Source organism: Lotus japonicus, chromosome 5 (genome assembly GCF_012489685.1).
Source record: "Lotus japonicus ecotype B-129 chromosome 5, LjGifu_v1.2".
NCBI classification, from domain to species: Eukaryota; Viridiplantae; Streptophyta; class Magnoliopsida; order Fabales; family Fabaceae; genus Lotus; species Lotus japonicus.
Genome location: NC_080045.1, coordinates 12,438,239 through 12,458,068, shown reverse-complemented (window position 1 = coordinate 12,458,068; position 19,830 = coordinate 12,438,239). Strand labels below are relative to the sequence as shown.

Genomic DNA, 19,830 nt, shown 5'->3' with positions numbered 1-19,830 from the left:
AGGGGTCAAGGGTTACATTACTCTAAATCTTACAACAAAGGAAGTCACAATTTCTAGGCATGTGCATTTTCATGAGCACATTTATCCTTTTGTTGACAAAACTGTTTCTTTAGTCCCAAGTGAACTACCGGTTGTTCTTGTGTTCCCTAAGAACACTTCTCTGGACTTACCTTATTCTGATGACCAACCACAAAATCATACTAAGGCAGAACAATTGAATGAGGAGATTCCTATACCTGAACTAAGAAGATCTATGAGGCAGAGAGTAGCACCACAGCGGCTGGCAGATTATTACTGCAACTTGACCACCACCTCAGCAGCATCATCTTCTTCTATTGTCAGGTATCCTCTTACCAATCACATGACATATTCACATTTACCTAAACCTCACCAGAATTATTCTTTAGCAATATCTGTTGTGATTGAACCAAAAACATACAAAGAGGCCATTACACAGCCATGTTGGAAAGAAGCTATCAATTCTGAGTTGCAGGCTTTGCATAACACTCATACTTGGGTTTTAACTCCTCTTCCTGCAAGTAAGAAGACTATTGGCTGTAAATGGGTTTTTAGAGTAAAACACAGGGCAGATGGTACAGTTGAAAGATGCAAAGCTAGGTTAGTAGCTAAAGGATTCACACAAACTGAAGGCATTGATTTCCTAGAAACTTTCAGTCCAGTGGTGAAGATGACCACAGTTAGAGTTATTTTAGCCTTGACTTCTATTCATAATTGGCATCTGAAGCAGCTTGATGTTAACACAGCATTTCTTCATGGTGATCTTGATGAAGAAGTCTACATGGAACCTCCTCCTGGTCTTGATTTACCTCAACCTGGCATGGTCTGCAAGCTCATCAAGTCCTTATATGGATTGCGACAAGCAAGTAGGCAATGGAATGCTAAGTTGACAGAAGTATTGATACAACAAGGTTACATTCAATCCAAGGCTGATTATTCTCTTTTTACCAAAAGAGAAAATGGTTCATTTACAGTGATCCTGGTTTATGTAGATGATTTGCTATTGACTGGAAATAACATATCTGAGATCAATTCCATCAAAACCTTATTGGATGACAAGTTCAGCATCAAAGACTTAGGTGATCTCAAGTATTTCCTTGGTCTTGAAGTGGCTAGGTCTAAGCAAGGTATTGCATTGTACCAAAGGAAGTATGCATTGGACCTTCTTGCTGATACAGGCTTGACAGCTACTAAGCCAGTAACCAGTCCTATGGATTCCACAGTTAATGTTGGGTTCTGGGGAGAGACTACAAGATGTTAGCAGTTACCGAAGATTAATTGGTAGATTACTATATCTAACCAATACTAGAGCTGATATTACATTTGTTGTCCATCATCTTAGTCAGTTCCTAGATTGTGCTACAGATGTTCATTATGAAGCAGCCTTGAGGATACTTAAATATGTCAAAGCAGCACCAGCAAAGGGACTCTTCTTTCCTTCTACTCCATCCATAACACTGAAAGGATACATTGATTCAGATTGGGGTGCTTGCATAGATACAAGGAGATCTGTTACTGGCTATTGTTTCTTCTTAGGCAACTCATTAATTTCATGGAGAAGTAAGAAACCAACCACAGTCTCAAGGTCTTCTAGTGAAGCTGAGTACAGGGCTTTATCTCAATCTAGTTGTGAGGCTTTATGGTTAATTTACCTACTCAATGATCTGCATCCAAGTTCCTTGCTACCAGTGAGCATCTTCTGTGATAATCAATCTGCTCTACATATTGCCAATAATCCAGTTAACCATGAAAGAACAAAACACATTGAAATGGATGCTCATTTCATTAGAGATAAGCTTCAGGAAGGATCCATACACTTGCTGCCAGTTGGTTCAAAGGATCAGACAGCTGACATATTCACAAAACCACTTTCTTGTGGTCCTTTTCAACATTTGATTTCCAAGCTAGGAATGTTAGATATCCATTCTAGCTTGAGGGGGGGTATTGAGGAAGCTTCGGGAAATTTCAGTTAGAAGTTAATTAGAAGTAGTTTCAAGTTAGTTTAACTTTCTGATTTTAGTTAGTTGAATCTTGTAATTGATTGAGAACTATATAAAGTCCTCTCTACTGTACAAAATACTCACTTTTCATTGGATGAGAAATACAATTTACTTTTTCCACACAAATGACTGATTATCCTGAGAATCACCTTCCTCCGCCATTGATGCATCCTCACAATCCTTAAGGAGATGATCCAGGCCACCAGATCCATAGCAGGAACTAGACTTTGATGGGATCACCTCTAGAAAGAGAGGTTCCACACCTTTAAGAGGTGACACACATTCACTCATGCTCGAAGATACATGAAGGGCCCCAGCCTGTAATCTTCATCTTTGTCCTAGCATAAAAAAGCCCCTAAGGAGTTCAAAAAAGGTTTTGCCACCAATTCTTTGTGGGAAGCCAGCAATAGGTCATGAACCCAGACCCAAAGCGAGATCATGTCCAAGAAGATAAATGCACGATTCTCCAGGGGATCGAGATATTTAAGAATCAGCAGGAACTTATCGAATGGCAACAGAGCATATACCATCTTGCTCTTATCATTCTCCTTGGTAAAACTTGAAAGTGAAGAGGTTTTTATCCAAATCGAGGATCTGTACATCGTGCTTCAGCTTCCATGGTTGGAGCTTACTATGAGCTGCTTTCCAAAGCAATTAGGCTCTTCGGGGGCCCCGAAAATCCCAGATAGACTCAAAGAGGGGATATGGATCCTTACCAAGAGCAGGGAACATAATGGAAGAACTAGAGTTAATAGAAAACTGACCCTCTTGGCTAAGCCCCCAATAAGGTTTATCATCACCTCTAGTTGTAGATGGAGGATTGATAGCCCTTATCCAATTGCAAATCGTCTTAGGAAGCAAGGGCTTAATGAGGTCCCAATTCCAATCCCCATTGGAAACAAATCCCGCCACAGGTAAGTTAGCTTCCCAATCTACTGAGAGACCTTCAAGGATAAAACTTATGAGAGAATCTGAATTAGGAATCCAAGAGTCTTTCCAGAAAGAGGTAGTGATCCCATTGCCAATAGTCCACTTAACCCCCTCTTCTAAGATAGGCTACACTCTACAAATTCATTTCCAAGTCGGGGAGTCAGCACTCTTGGGGCTTGGGGGAGTCCTCAAGGAGGGATTAAACTTATATTTAGCTCTAAAGACTTGAGCCCACAAAGAATCCCCACCAGCCAGAATGCCCCAAGCAAGTTTGGCCAAGTAAGCTTGATTGAGGGTGTGAAGATTCTTGAAACCTAAAGCCCCTTGGTCTTTAGGCATACAAACAGTCTCCCAATTAATTAGGTGACATTTCCTTTTATCCGCAATAGAGCCCCAGATAAAGTTTCTACATAGTCTCTCTATTTCATTGCAAATCCCCATGGGAATGGGGGTGGTTTGCATGCCATAAGCTGAGAGACTAAGAACACGGCTTTGAGCTAGAGATACTCTTCCAGCAAAGGATAAAGTATGAACCTTCAATCCTGAGAGCTTCTTTTTGACTTTATCTATGAGAAAACCAAAGTGCTCATTTGTCATTCTTGAGCGTAAGAGAGGGACTCCTAAATACATACCTAAGTTGAAAGTCCTTTGGATGCTCAGGGTCTCAACCACTTGGTTCGCCAGACTATTGTCTGTAAGATCAAGTTTTGATCGAGTAGTACAACTCTATGTTTTGATGATTACAAGTTAACATTTAAGTATGAACAATTTTGATACTCTAACGTGTTTTTCTGAGTGTGCTCTTACAGGCTCTGACCTTAATCCAATCTCACACAAATCAGAAGCACTGTGCTTAAAGAGTGTCCCAAGCAACGCTTTCGCAATCTCTATGTTCAGTCTGAACAGTAGAAAAGCTTCATAAGATCTGAGCCATAGCAGAAGCTGGAAATTCCAGACCTGCCCTCCAACGGTAGCATTCCCATGCAGTGTTCAAACCCTAATCCTTGGAGTATAAATAGAGGCTGAAGATTGAAAGATGCGGTTAGAAGAATCTCACACGCGCAAGCTATATTCAAACTTTCTAAGCATTCTTTCATCTTGAATTCATTGTGTTTACTACAAGCTTTTTAGAAGCAATCTATTTGTAAACAATCTTTCTTAAACAGTTGTTTAGTTTACCTTTAGGAGATCAAGGTTGATCGGATCCTAGAGAAGACTATGAGAGTGAATCTTAGTGTGAGCTAAGTCAGTATATTGTTAGTCACTTGTAGGTTTCAAGTGCAGTTGTAACAATTATCTGATTAGTGGATTGCCTTCATTCTAAGAAGGAAGAAATCACCTTAACGGGTGGACTGGACTAGCTTGAGTGATTCATCAAGTGAACCAGGATAAAATCCTTGTGTGCTTTTCTATCTCTTACCTTAAGCACTTTATTTGTTCTCGAAAGATTTGCTAAAATCTTTAAGGTGGAAGTTTTATTCTGAAAACGTTATTCAAACCCCCCCTTTCTACCGTTTTTCATACCTTCATTGTCCACATTAGAGGAGAAGAAAACCCTAGATTTAGGAGGACTGATTTTCTGTCCTGAAGCACCACATAACTTGTTGAGGATGTCATGAATCAACAGAGCTTGGTCCACAGAAGCCTTAGCATACATGACCACATCATCAGCAAACAGAAGATGTGATAAGGGAGGGCCAGATCTCCCTTAGGTGAAGGGTTTCCACTTATCCTCAGAACAAGCTTCTTGAATAGCCAAAGCAAGTCTCTCTATACATAGGACAAATAGGTAAGGCGAGATTGGATCACCTTGCCTAATGCCCCTCAAAGGTTTGAAAGATTCAGAATAACACCTCTCCAAGCTATAGCCATAGTGGAAGAAGAGATACACCATTCCACCATATTGACAAAGCTAGGATCAAATCCAAAAAACCGAAGAGTATCAACAATAAAAGGCCACATCAACCTATCGTAGGCTTTTTCTAGATCAAGTTTAATAGCCATAACACCATGTTTGCCCTTCATAGACTTCATAGAGTGAAAATAGTATAGAAACAACCGCAGTCCGCAGCTAATGACAAACTCTGCCAAATTCACCTAACAACCATTTTTTATTTGCAACTCATAGGAATTAGATTTTCAACCTATGAGTTCAAACAATCACTTTTTATACGTGCGTTGCACGAAGAACTTCCGCTTGTGCTTAAAACATGTTCAATACCATACTTTAGCAATATTTTTAAATATTAAATGATATACTTAATGATGATGCTTCAAGAAGCATGATACAAACAATAATTTAGTAACATTGAACATCATAATAAAATTGCAGCAAACCCATAAACCCATATGTTCCTACAATTATGCAAGCTATTCAGTAAAAGCAACACATACATACACACGAATTTGGATCATCTCCATCCAGCTTCTCTCCATCCCCTCTCCATCCAAAATCTGAGCCGTTGATTAGGAATTTTAAATGTGAGGATTAATTCATGTTTTCTCTCTCTTCTTAAATTGATCCAAGCCTTTAAATACAATTCATTTTTTTCTCTTTCTTCTCAAATTGATCCCCACCTTTAAAATTTAAAATTAATGACTCAAATTTTGGATGGAGAGGGGATGGAGAGAAGCTGGATGGAGAGGATCCAAATCCACTCAAGTTTCATTTTCTCTTCATATTTTGGCAAAAATAGCGATCATTTGTTTAGTTTACGTGTTGATGCACCGCTAGGCACAGAAGCTCAGGCTAAGGTTTCATCGCTAAGAATAACATCAACCTAATAATAACAAAACCACATTCATAAATAAACCAGTTCTAGCAAAAGAGAGTGGGAAGTAAGACTCACTTCAATGGCCGAAATCGAAGGATGTGATAGAAGAATTAGAAGGTAGAGAAGGATTGTGAACGTTCAATCTAATGCGTGATGCATTCCCAAAAGGGTTAGAGTTTGTGTAGATGGCATCTTAAGGGAGACTAAATTAAAGATAGATAAAAACTACCAAAATCTAGCAAATCACAATAAAAACTCATAAAATCCTGAATTAAATAAAAATCCAAAAATTAATAAATAAAGATAGATAAAAACTACCAAAATCTAACAAATAACAATAAAAAGAAACAAAATCTTAAACTAGGATTTCCCCATGGACAATTCAGTAAATCTGAATATAATTAGTTGGAGATCAAATCTTGGCTGTCACCATTTGATTTTTTTTTTTCACTTCAAAATCAAAACTCTTGCACGTTTGGTTTTCCCTTTCACAGCTCCCCTCGGTTTCCATTTTTCCACCCCTCTTGGAACGGCGGGCGTTCTTCCGTTTCGTTCTCCTGATCACACCATTCCAAGAGTCACACTCATTGGCATTGAAAACCCACCGTTTTCGTTCTCCCCCTCTGCGTATCCGAGCAGTGATATTGAAAACCCACATCGACGTGAGCTCTAGCGAAACCGAACGAGGCAAAGAAGATGGTGGCACCCATGACGCCTGACGGGTTGACGGGTTGGGCCGGTTTTGTACACCCTTAATGCATACCCATAAAAAAGCCATTATCGGTTGAATTTTGGACAAAAGCCGCTCCATCTTGTTTGAAAAGGCCTCTCTCTCTCTCTCTCTAAAATACCCACCCCAGATCACTATCTCATTCTCTCTCTCTCTCTCTCTCTCTCTCTCTCTCTCTCTATAACCGCAGATAACACACCCTCTCTCTCGACCACCCTATCAAAAATTTCCGATGGCTTGAATGGCCGCCACCATCCACCACAGTTTCTACCTGCCGCTCCATCTTGTTTGAAAAGGCCTCTCTCTCTAAAATATCCACCCAGATCACACTCTCATTCTCTCTCTCTCTCTCTCTAACCGCAGATGATGACCCGGATTTAGTAGTGTTTTTAGGGTCATTTCTTTGTAGGTTTTGAGTCTTTTCCTTGTGTCTCATGTAGTGTTTCATGCATTCTCATGCATTTTTGCCTTTCTTTGTGTTTTTACTTTGTTTTGGTAATTTCATAGTCTTATAGGGACTTTTCTTGCATTTTAAGTAAGTTTAGGACTTGCATAATTTTCCTATTTTATTTGAGGGGTCTTTTGTGCTAATAATCTCTTGGAGTTCCTAGATATTTTTCCTTGCTTTGTTCCTAAGTAACCAGGTCTGAAATTGCTGCAGGAAGAAGGTCAAAAGGCTTGGAAAATTGAAGGGAGACTTAAAGGGGAGTTAAGAAGAAGGTCAAGAGGTTTTCTAGCATGTCAAGAGCGCTCAGGCGCTTGTGTTGAGCGCTTGAGCGCCAATTGGATCGTTGTGTACATCATGCTAGAGAGTAATTGGCGCCTGAGCGCTCCTGTTGAGCGCCTAGGCGCCAATTACCTTCCAGAAGCTCAGTTTCAGCATGGAATTGGCGCTCAGGCGCTCTGAATTGGCGCCTGAGCGCTAGGAACAGCCCAGACTCGTGATTTTTGCCTATAAATAGGATTCTAGTCATTTTCTCTTGTATCTTTTCATACTTTGTAAAATTCAGAGGTAGAGGATCATCTAGGAGAGTGAGAGAGGGCTTCCAAGCTTGTAATTCAGGTTCTTAGCCAAGCATGGCTGCCATGCTTGGCTAATCTCTCTTCTTTACTTTGGTTTTCTTGTAAGACTTTTCCTTTTAAGTTATAATCTTAAGTTCTTTCCCACATGTTCTTCTTCTTTCCTTGAATCCCATATCCATGCTTTATGTTTCAAGTTAGAACATGTGCTAGCTTTATGCTTTTCTATAATAGAACGGAAGTTTGTTATAGATTAGGGACTTGTTATGGGATTACCTCTTCTATACTTGCTACTAGGAATAGAGGAAGGGTTGGGGTTTGTTGGCCTGAACTTTATAATCTTTATGCTTCAAACAAATGTTTAAGTACACAAGGAATTGGGCTTATCTTTTGGTTTGAAAGAATTATCTATGCGAGACATCGATAGGTAGTTGCTTAGGCTATAACATCAAGGAGAGATTCATGAGAACATGTGCTTAGAATGATGTGCTTGAATTGATTAGTTGAGCAAGAACCCAAAGTAAATCACTCTTTCTTTTCATTTTCTGTTTCATTTCTGAATTTATATTTTCTTTTTCCTTATTACTACTTCGTCATATGTTTGCCTCAATAATACAAACTTTCAAACTCGAGGCTTAAACCGAATCTATTCACTCACAATCCCTGTGGTTCGATATTTAAAACCGGGTGGATTCCGTACACTTGCGGATTTACCAACAGCAGATAACACACCCTCTCTCTCCCTCTCTCTCGACCACCCTATCAAAAATTTCCGATGGCTTCAATGACCGCCACCATCCACCACAGTGTGTACCTGCTTTTTCTTGTTATCCTGGCCGTATGCTGCATTGGCCTCGAATCCCTTAATCACCATCTAATCAAGAACAAGCACTCTCACGCTGCTTTCTCCACTACGATGAGCGTAGGTGCGGGTTACATAGCCATGGCGGCATGGACTTTTTTCTATCCTAAGGTTACTGAAGCCCATGAACTGCTTTCGTCTATCTACGTCATGGTGTTGACGATGAGCTATACCTATGGGGTGTGATGACCCTATTTTAGTAGTGTTTTTAGGGTCATTTATTAGTTAGTTTTGTTTCTTTTTGTTGAGTCTCATGTAGTGTTTCATGCATTCTCATGCATTTTTATCTTTATTTGTGTTTTTACTTTGTTTTGGTAGTTTCATAGTTTTATAGGGACCTTTCATGCATTTTAAGTAAGTTTAGGACTTGCATTTCTTTTCTACTTGAATTGAGGGTCTTTTGTGCTAATAAACTCTTGGAAATCCTAGATATTTTCCTTGCTTTGTTCCCAAGCAGCTAGGTCTGAAAACTGATGAAGAAAAAAGGTCAAAAGGCTTGGAAAATTGAAGGGAGGCTTAAAGGGGAGTTAAGAAGAAGGTCAAGAGCCTTTCTAGCATGTAGAGAGCGCTCAGGCGCTCGAGTTGAGCGCCTGAGCGCCAATTGATTCGCTGTTTACATGATGCTAGAAAGGAATTGGCGCCTGAGCGCTCCTGGTTGAGCGCCTGAGCGCCAATTACCTCCAGAAGCTGCTTTTTCCACTTGGAATTGGCGCTCAGGCGCTCTGAATTGGCGCCTGAGCTCCCAGACTCGACCTGTTTTCCTATAAATAGGCTTTTTGTTATTTCTTTTGTAACTTTTGTCATTTCTATACATTCCTAAATAAGTTAGAAGTAGGGTTAGACTCTAGAGCTTGAGGAGAAGCATTCTCCAAGTCCATGTTCCAGGTTTTATCCTTCTTTTCTTGTATGGATTCTATAGCCATGCTTGGCTAAAACCCCTTTTGCTTTGGGTTCTTTGTAAGACTTTGAATGTTTTAGCTATCAATCCTTTTCTATTCATGATGTTCTGAGTAACCCTTGAATCTCACTTCTATGCTTTATCTTTCAAGCTTGAATGCATGCTAGCTTCTTACTTTTCTATAATCATAACGATAGTTTGTTATAGAATTGGGACTTGTTGTGAGATTACTCCTTCTATACTTGCTACTAGGAATAGAGGAAGGGTTGGGGTTTGTTGGCCTGATTTGTATGCTTAGTGCTTCTAGCAAATGTTTAGGTTATCAAGGAATTGAACCTATCTTTTGATTAGGAAGGGTTTTCTTTGCGAGACATCGAAAGATAACTAACTAGGCTAGAACATCAAGGAGAGACTCGGGATTAATTGAATAGGAAGGTTTGCTAAAATTGAAATAGTTGAACAAGAACCCAAGGCAATCTCATCTCTGTTTTTCAATCGCTTTATTACTTGATTACTTGTCTTTTTACAAACTCAAGAAACAACCAATTATTAAAACTGAATTTTACTTGCTTTTCAACCTTAAACTTGAATCTTAAACTGAATTTGCAATCTAATTCCCTGTGGTTCGATAATTTAAAACCCGGAGGTATTCGTACACTTGCGAATTGACCAACAAGTTTTTGGCGCCGTTGCCGGGGAATTGTTTTGTGATTTTTGGTTTAAGTTTAAAGTTGGTGGTTTTGTTTTAAGTCTTTAACTTGTCTAGAATTGGTGCTACTAATCTTTCTCTGTTTGAGTGTCATACTTTCAGGTTGCTCTCGAGAGAGACACCGTCATGGGTGGCCATATGACGGAGGAGGAGATGCAAGCCCATATCGAGGCAAGAATCCAAGAGGGGATCACCCTCCGATTATGTGAACAAGAAGTTGAGAATGCCAACCGGTCTCTTCGGGAACTCACTTCATCTACTATGGGTTATGACTATCCCGGGAGCATTGCCTTTCCCGAGGGAGTGGGAAACTTTAAGTTGAGACCGGCATTCATCAACTTGGTGAGTCAAAACCAATATGGTGGAGATACTTTGGAAGATCCACATGCTCACATGGAGAGGTTCATCCGGAATTGCAACACTTATCGTGTGAACAATGTTCCGGCGGATGCAATTCGGTTGAGCTTGTTTCGATTTTCTTTGAAGGACACCGCTGAGGAATGGCAAAATTCTCAACCTCAAGGGAGCTTCACTACTTGGGAAGACTTAGCGGAAAAGTTCACAACAAGGTTCTTCCCAAGAGCTCTTTTGAGGAAATTGAAAAAAGACATCATGAATTTTGTGCAAACCACTGAAGAAAATCTCTATGAAGCTTGGGAGCGCTTTAAGAAGCTCTTGAGGAAATGTCCTCAACACAATCTCACCCAAGCTGAATTGGTTGCAACATTTTATGATGGTCTACAATACTCTTGGAGGTTTGGCCTAGATGCGGCTTCAAATGGCGAGTTCGATGCTCTTCCCCCACAAGCGGGGTCTGACTTAATACAAAAGGTGGCAGCGAGAGCCATGAACTCTGAAAATGATCGCCAAACCCGAAGGAGTAAGTTTGAAGTGGAAGCTTATGACAAGCTCTTAGCCTCCAACAAGCAAACTCACCGAACAAGTGGCGGAGATTCGAATGCATATTAAGGAGACCAAGGCTATTGGTGCAAGAATGACTTGTGTGGAGTGCAAGTCTTGTGGTGGACCTCATGTTAGTAACTTGTGTACTGTCAATGCTGAGAGCAATGAAGCCAAAGCTATAGCTCAAGGAAGCATAGTTCCATCCTCAAATCATGAACCTCTTGTCCAAACACAAGTTGTTGGAAAGGTGAATTGCAAGAGGAGTTTAGAGGAGCTATTGGAGAGTTGCATCAATCGCATGAACAACAACCATAAGAACCAAGAGGCGGCTATCAAGAACTTGGAGAACCAACTTGGCCAGCTAGCCAAGCAAATGGCCGAGATACCTCAAGGTAAGTTTTCTCCCGATTCTTTAATTTTGTCTAAACAAGAGAATTTTGCTGTTGTTACCACTAGGAGTGGGAGAGTGTTACACGAGTCAAAGAAACAAGATGAGGGAGAGAAAAATGAGAAAGTACAGGAAGAATATGAGGGTGCTACGGAGAAGAGAGTGAGTGAACCTGTGAAAGCTAGAGTTGTGAGCACTCCTTCTCCTGAACTTAGTAAGATTCCATTCCCCAAGGCTTTGGTCAAGAAAAATCTGGATAAACAGTTTTCTAAGTTTTTGGAAGTTTTTAAGAAACTCCACATCAATATTCCTTTTTCTGAAGCCTTGGAGCAAATGCCTATCTATGCTAAGATGAAGGATATTTTAAATAAGAGGAGGAAGTTGAGTGAGGTTGATGAAACTATTATGATGACCGAGGAGTGTAGTGCCATTTTGCAAAGGAAAATGCCTAAGAAGAGAAGGGATCCCGGGAGTTTTACTATCCCAGTGGAGATTGAGGGGTTGACTGTTGTTGAAGCCTTGTGTGATTTGGGAGCGAGCATCAACTTGATGCCGCTTAGCATGTTTAGAAGGTTGAATTTAGGAGAGGTCACCCCGACCATGCTCTCCTTACAAATGGCGGACCGATCCCTAAAAACACCTTATGGGATCATTGAAGATGTGATGGTTAAGGTTGATAAGTATGTGTTCCCAGTTGATTTTGTGGTGCTAGACATGGAGGAGGATGCTAAGATTCCTCTTATTCTTGGCCGACCCTTCTTAGCCACTGGCAGGGCGAAGATCGATGTTGATAAGGGTTAGCTCATTCTCAGAGTTGGTGAGGACAAGGTAAGATTTTCGGTTTTCAATCCTAATTTGCAAACTAACATTAATGATGGTTTTGTTTGTGATATGATCAAAAGCTTGTACAGGTCTTCAAAGGAGACCCCCAAGGTAAGTGAAAAAGATGTTGAGCTTAATAAAGCTCTCATCAAGCTTGTTAGTGAAAACAAGTATGGGGGGTCTAAAGATGAGAATTTCCAAGCCCACATGGCCCGGTTCACACAAGCTAGTCACCTTGTTAAGATGGAAGGTGTGACTAGTGATGAGCTCAAGATTAAGCTCTTCCCTCACTCCTTGAAGGGGGGGAGCAAGGATTTGGTACGATGGTTTAGATGAAACCCTCTCTTGGGAGGAATTGTTCCAAAGGTTTTGTGCAAGGTTCCTACCTTGCACATGTGGAAGAAAGATTGATGGTAAGGAATTTCCTTCCTAACACCAAAGGAAGGAGAGTCCACCTAGGACTATAACTTAGGGCTGCTTGGGAGACAACCCAAGTCTTGTTTTCTTTTGCTTGTTTGTTTGTTGCATTTTGCAGGGAATGAGAGCATGGATTTTGGAGTCAGAGGTGTGTCTAAGGCCTCCATGGTAACTTGTAAAGGAGGTCAACTTTTTCCCTTTGTTTACCTCATGCATTTTTGCATATTTTTCTTTTGTAGCTTTTATTTTTCTTTTAATCATGCATTGTTTTGTTAGAGTCGTTTTTTGGTCTTGACTTCCCTATACTCACATGTTTTTGCCCGTAGTTATGCTATCTAACATGTTGCTAGTTTTGAAAATGTTTTTGTGAATACTTGTGTTGTTTTTTTGGGATGAGTGATTGCATGCTTTGGTGAAGAGAGGAGGAGACTTCGGTCTTCCGAGTGTTTCTTAAGGATAGAATTGATGTGAGTCCATAAGGGTCCATCTTTGACCCTTCACTATAAAATTTCCCTGGAGGATCCTGACTCACTCGTACTTCTTGGTTCTGTATTGATTTCACTCTTTGCATGCTTTGTGATACTTGCACAATTCTTGAGACTTGTATGTTTTTGAGCTTCAGAGTTTGTTGGCTTGAACATTGTCCTTAGTTGTCCCATTTGAGCCTTATTGAAGAATTTGTTGTATCCAAGTGATTGGGACGGATGTTTGGTTGGATTTTGGGGAGTGTTGGTCCTTGCATTGTGTTGGAGCTAGTAATTAAAGTTGGGAATGTCTCTTTCCCCAAGTGTAAAAAAAAAGAAGAAAAAGAAAAAGAAAAAAAAAAACTCATAATCATGTTGGAGTTGCAAAAAGAAAAAAATAGAAGAAAAGAAAGTTGAAAAAGGGGCCAAGAGACTTGTGCTTAAAAAGTTTGTTGGTGAAAGCTCCGGGGTTACTAATAGGACCACACTCAAGATGCTTGAAGCTTTAGACTTCCTTAGGGACCAACCACCTTGTACTTCACCAAGCCAACATTTCAACCCTTTGAAAGTCTCTTTGAATTTGTGCATGTTTTATCTTTGTTGCTCTTGAGTGAATGATATCCAGAACCTATGAACTGCTTGTGTGCTCAGTGCACTAAATGTATATCTCATCCTAGGAATTTTAGATCTATATGCTTCTCATGATGGACTCTACACTTTTCTTTGTCTAAAAGTTGCATGAAGTGGATTGTTGTGTCTTTCTTTTGGAACCAGCTGTAGTTTCTAAATCCCCCGGTTTTGTGATAAGTATTCCTTGATGGGCACTGGTTTTGGGAGCATTTCTTGCGCTTGAGGGCAAGCGAGTGTTTTTTACGCTCGAGGGCGAGCTGCCGTTGAGTATAGTGGTGTGATGACCCTATTTTAGTAGTGTTTTTAGGGTCATTTATTAGTTAGTTTTGTTTCTTTTTGTTGAGTCTCATGTAGTGTTTCATGCATTCTCATGCATTTTTATCTTTATTTGTGTTTTTACTTTGTTTTGGTAGTTTCATAGTTTTATAGGGACCTTTCATGCATTTTAAGTAAGTTTAAGACTTGCATATCTTTTCTACTTGAATTGAGGGTCTTTTGTGCTAATAAACTCTTGGAAATCCTAGATATTTTCCTTGCTTTGTTCCCAAGCAGCTAGGTCTGAAAACTGATGAAGAAAAAAGGTCAAAAGGCTTGGAAAATTGAAGGGAGGCTTAAAGGGGAGTTAAGAAGAAGGTCAAGAGCCTTTCTAGCATGTAGAGAGCGCTCAGGCGCTCGAGTTGAGCGACTGAGCGCCAATTGATTCGCTGTTTACATGATGCTAGAAAGGAATTGGCGCCTGAGCGCTCCTGGTTGAGCGCCTGAGCGCCAATTACCTCCAGAAGCTGCTTTTTCCACTTGGAATTGGCGCTCAGGCGCTCTGAATTGGCGCCTGAGCGCCCAGACTCGACCTGTTTGCCTATAAATAGGCTTTTTGTCATTTCTTTTGTAACTTTTGTCATTTCTATACATTCCTAAATAAGTTAGAAGTAGGGTTAGGCTCTGGAGCTTGAGGAGAAGCATTCTCCAAGTCCATGTTCCAGGTTTTATCCTTCTTTTCTTGTATGGATTCTATAGCCATGCTTGGCTAAAACCCCTTTTGCTTTGGGTTCTTTGTAAGACTTTGAATGTTTTAGCTATCAATCCTTTTCTATTCATGATGTTCTGAGTAACCCTTGAATCTCACTTCTATGCTTTATCTTTCAAGCTTGAATGCATGCTAGCTTCTTACTTTTCTATAATCATAACGATAGTTTGTTATAGAATTAGGACTTGTTGTGAGATTACTCCTTCTATACTTGCTACTAGGAATAGAGGAAGGGTTGGGGTTTGTTGGCCTGATTTGTATGCTTAGTGCTTCTAGCAAATGTTTAGGTTATCAAGGAATTGAACCTATCTTTTGATTAGGAAGGGTTTTCTTTGCGAGACATCGAAAGATAACTAACTAGGCTAGAACATCAAGGAGAGACTCGGGATTAATTGAATAGGAAGGTTTGCTAAAACTGAAATAGTTGAACAAGAACCCAAGGCAATCTCATCTCTGTTTTTCAATCGCTTTATTACTTGATTACTTGTCTTTTTACAAACTCAAGAAACAACCAATTATTAAAACTGAATTTTACTTGCTTTTCAACCTTAAACTTGAATCTTAAACTGAATTTGCAATCTAATTCCCTGTGGTTCGATAATTTAAAACCCGGAGGTATTCGTACACTTGCGAATTGACCAACAGGGTGGAGCAATTTTCCCTTGGCGGCTACGATGCTATGATTCTGAACATTGTAGGGCTTGCGAAAGTGTTTGGACTAATGGCGCTCAAGGTAGTCTTTGGCATCAGGTTTAAGAAGCACAATTTCGTTTTGCCAACCGTAGGAGTGTTGATAGGTTGCGGTATTGCATATGGACGAAACATGACACAATCAGGTTCTCAAGATGCAAAGTTCTTGGCCACTGCAATATCCTTAGTTATTGCTGGTGCTGTTCTGGCCATAATTGATTTCTTGCTCAAAAAGTTCCCTGAGAAAGATGAGGAGCTGGTGCTGGACCAGAAGAACCAGGTGGAGAAGAAGGAGGTTCCGTAGAAACAATTCTTGGATTTTTTTGATTTTCTTTTTGTGCAGTGGTTGAATTGATGTACAGAAACAATTCTTAGACACATGTTACTAGATGATTGGAGAACTTGATGGAATGGATATAAAACATTGTAGAACTTGATCGAGGATCTCTACATTGTGCTTCAACTTCCATGGTTGGGCCATTGTGGTTTTGAAAGCCCCAGCGTTAAAACCATGTAGTGAAAAAACATTGCCCACCCATCAGAGCTCTGGTGCAAGATTTGTTTCCACCACATTATCATTAACCGCCACATGAAGAAGTTGTTCTTCCTCACGACATAAAACATTGGTTTTTTTTCCTTATTCTATATGTTTTAAAGGAGATTGTACATAGATTCTTGGGAAAAGAATGTCAGGATGAGGCTTGCTATTGATCTTTTATAAAACTCCCACAAAAGCCTTGGGAAAAGAATACCTAGGGTTTGACTAACCATGAAAGCCTTGAAATTAGTAAACTCCCACAGTGCCGCCAAAGCTAAACCCTAGCAAAGACTAGGTCTTGTCGGGTTCTAAACTAATAACATTGACATATATTTTCTCATCAATTTTGATACATTTACAGTTAATTTCTTTTCCATTTTATTTTCATCATTTTTTTCTTTTTATCTTTTGTTAGAGCTCGAGTAGCTCATTGACATGATCCCTTTTCTTAAGTTTCTCTCATTGTTGCAAGAAATGAATTACACGCGGGCAAAAAAAGTTGTTTTCTGCAGCAACTCTACTAAAGTTGTTTCCTTTCAAAAGTATCATTACTTTAATGCATGATAAGAGTTATATATATGTTATCATTTTAATGCATCACAAATGCAAAACAGTAATAGTAAAATATAAAAGTGTGGGGTAGATTGTGAGGTTTATTTGAGAAACTTTTTAGAGCGGTTGTTAAGTTGAAGTAAAAAGTTAGTAGAATTAATTAAAAATGATGCAAATGACATGATATTATGAGAAATTGTAAAAGATAATATAAAATTGAAAGTAGCAATTCTACTAAATTACTTGACTAATAACGCTCTTAGTATCATACCATTCAGCATACCTCTTATTTCTCTTTATTTTTATCTCTTTTTGGTTGTAGTGTGGAATTGGGATGTGTATGAGTTATTTTCTTTAATTTTCTTTTGGGTGGTACTGCGCTTTAGAACCAGGTTGTACGTTGTTTGCATCAGTTCTTTTTCTTTTTCTGATAAGTCATTCGATGTTTGCTCTAGTTACTTTACGCTTCATTGCTAATCAAGTAATCACAGTAAGCCCCACGAATATTCTTTTATACTTCCATTATAAACAAAGCAAAGGCTTTATGCTTAAATTAAAACAAATGAATGCATCTTCATTTCTTAGGTGATTTCTCCGACATCCCTTTAAAAAATTGAACATTATTTTTGCCTTAATATATCATATTAATCATCTCTTAAATTTTTTTTAAAAATTTGTAATATAGTTCTAAATATTTTGAAAAATAGATTGAAAGAGTACACCATTAAACCTTCTTTTGAAATGAACAATGAGGCCTTTGCTAACCTAGCTATTTCTAGAATTTAGTATAAACAATATGTTGTGGTTCATATGCATAATTTTCTTTTTTACTAGTTCATCATTAGAAAGTAGACCCTTAACGGGTTAAGAGGAATTGTACATATAAATATGTAAAATAAAACTTCCATAATTCTGCATCAAGACATTTCCATAGTTCTGCATCAAGACATTCATATGTTCGGATATGTTTCCACTCTCTTAACAATTTATATACAAACTCAATTGATGATTTGCAATAACAATACTATATTTAATGATGATTTCTTGTATAATTTTCATTAAAATCAAATCTCTCATATGCAATTCTTTAGGTAGAAAAAAAAATCGACTAAGGAGCTAAAGTGCTCAAACAGTTAGAAGGCAAAACAGAACCTAAACCAATAGACCCATCATCCAACCAAGTACAATTTGGAGAGATGAAGGCTTGTTTGGCAATAAAATCACCAGCATGGTTACCACCGATCTTAATAAAAGATGAATTAACAGAAGAAAAATCAAGAGCTAATGCTCGAAAATCTTTGAGGATGGACCAAAAATAAGAACGGTTAGAAGCACACTTCTGCAATCCCTCAAACACGATAAAAAAATTCGTCTAAAAAACATCCGATAGACCAAAGTCCTTCGCCCATTATATTGCCCAACAAAAACATAAGGCTTTTGCAAAAATATGAGAGGCCAGAAAAGAGAGCAAAATTGTGCCTGCAACCATGAGGACCCCATGATGATCGCGAGCAACCACACCCCCTCCCCCAACAACAAACGGGCAAAATAAAATATCATGAGATCGACTAAACTGCGTCATTGCAAAATGCCACTAAACTCGCCATAAGAACTCCTTGCACCTGGGTAGCGCTAACCCCTTTCAAATATTCTTCCACAATGCTCTAGGAAGGGTCACATGCGAAGATGAGGACAGTTTATGCATCTTAAGCCATGACGATTAGACACTAAATAGCATATTTGGAAACACATTTTATAATCACATTTGAAATCAAAATCAATTATGTGATGGCTTTATGTGAGTAACTTTTTTGCGTAAGAAATAATTATGAGAGAAACAAAATACAAGTCTGCTTAACTATGGAAGCCATTTATAGTATATTATTTGGACATAGAAAGCACAATCTGAGCAACATGGTTAATTCAAATCAATTAAAAACATCTGCCATGTTTGGCAATTTGTATCATTTGGTCCTCCATGCTGGATGTAGTCATGTAGCACATGCTTGAAATTTGTTGCTCCTACTTTAAATGGATAAACACGAACCATGTTCATTTTGTTGTTTACCCCCTACAAATTTGCATTAACTCCTGCCTCGTGTACTATCGTCAATGCATATTTCTAAGGACAATTGGGATTCGGCCATGTTGGGATCTAACAATGATCAAGTGGTTGGTAGTATTACTAGTATTTATTTTTCTCGAAACCTTAGCTCAAAAATATTTTCATATCCAAAGAGTAATCTGAAAGTATCAATAAACTAAAAAAATATGCATTAGGTTTTTGATTCTTTGCTTTTAGTGTAAGAAAGAATTCGTCTGTACAACTCACAGCTCTTAATATAAAATAATTGTAAATATTCAGCGTATTTTTTTGTGCTTCGAAAAATTAATATTGAGAGTATTTGAATAACCAATGGGTTGATATAGTGATTTAACACTTCTTCTCTTAAATAAGTGATTATGAGTTCGATTCTCAACTTTTATGAATGAAAAAATCTTTGATCAGTTCATAGGGTTTAGTGCATTGATCGCGAAACGATAATTTAGTCTCACAATTACCTCCTATGAGAAAAAAAAAAAGTTCGAATAGCTAGCATAATAATTCATTGAAGAAATTTTGTTTAGTGATATTTTAAGTTAGTAACTTAGTATCGTAAGTTTTTCATTTTTTTTTTACATCGGAAAGATAAATTACACCCTCCAGAGATTGATCCTAAGACCTTCTCTTCTCAACTCATACGTCTCTCAACTCTTACCACTTTAGCTATCCTTCAGGGACATCATACGTTTCTCATGAATAAATTTCTTCATTTGAAAAGTTGGTGTAAACCTAGATATATATTTTTTAGTACTGAAACTAAAAGTAAAAATAAAGTAATGGGTGTCGGTCGCAGTAATAAAAAGCGGCCGTTTAAACTCATGGGTCGAGAATTTGCTTTTGTTGCACCCATGGCGACCTTTGGCCTTCACCACAACCAACTCAGAACAGTGAAAACAATTTAAAACAAAAAAAAAAGCTAAACTAGAAACTAGATTCATTCTATCTGAAGCAAGCCTCAACAAATATAAGGTGTGATTTAGCCGGATATAACTTTATTTACACTTTTTTTACGGTAATGTAAGACTTCATTAAATGTAGAAAGCAATGACAAATAATTTGTTACCATAGGAAATAAACCAGGAGGACTCTTTTCAACCCACACATGGGTAGAATTGCATAAAGTCAACTTTGACATAAAGTACGTTGCCGCATCAGCATTCCGCTTCATATGATCCAATCTCTAAAAGCTAAAGACGTGACTAATTAAGATCCTGACAAACCTCCACAATCATATGCAAATAGGAGCTTGATTCCCCAGAGATTTTTACACATTCAACAATAAGAGGCTATTAGTTTCGAACACCGGAGACACAAACCCCAATTGATGACAAATCTCAATAGCCCATCACAGACACAT

The 19,830-nt window shown here is 38.7% G+C and overlaps 1 non-coding gene across 1 annotated transcript; it reads right to left on the bottom strand.

Annotated features, from left to right (window-relative positions):
• Positions 1–10,535: 10,535 nt before the first annotated feature.
• Positions 10,536–10,642, bottom strand: LOC130721722 (small nucleolar RNA R71). The gene has a single exon (XR_009013642.1). It is a non-coding gene; the product is annotated as a small nucleolar RNA R71 (small nucleolar RNA).
• Between the last annotated feature and the right edge of the window lie 9,188 nt (positions 10,643–19,830).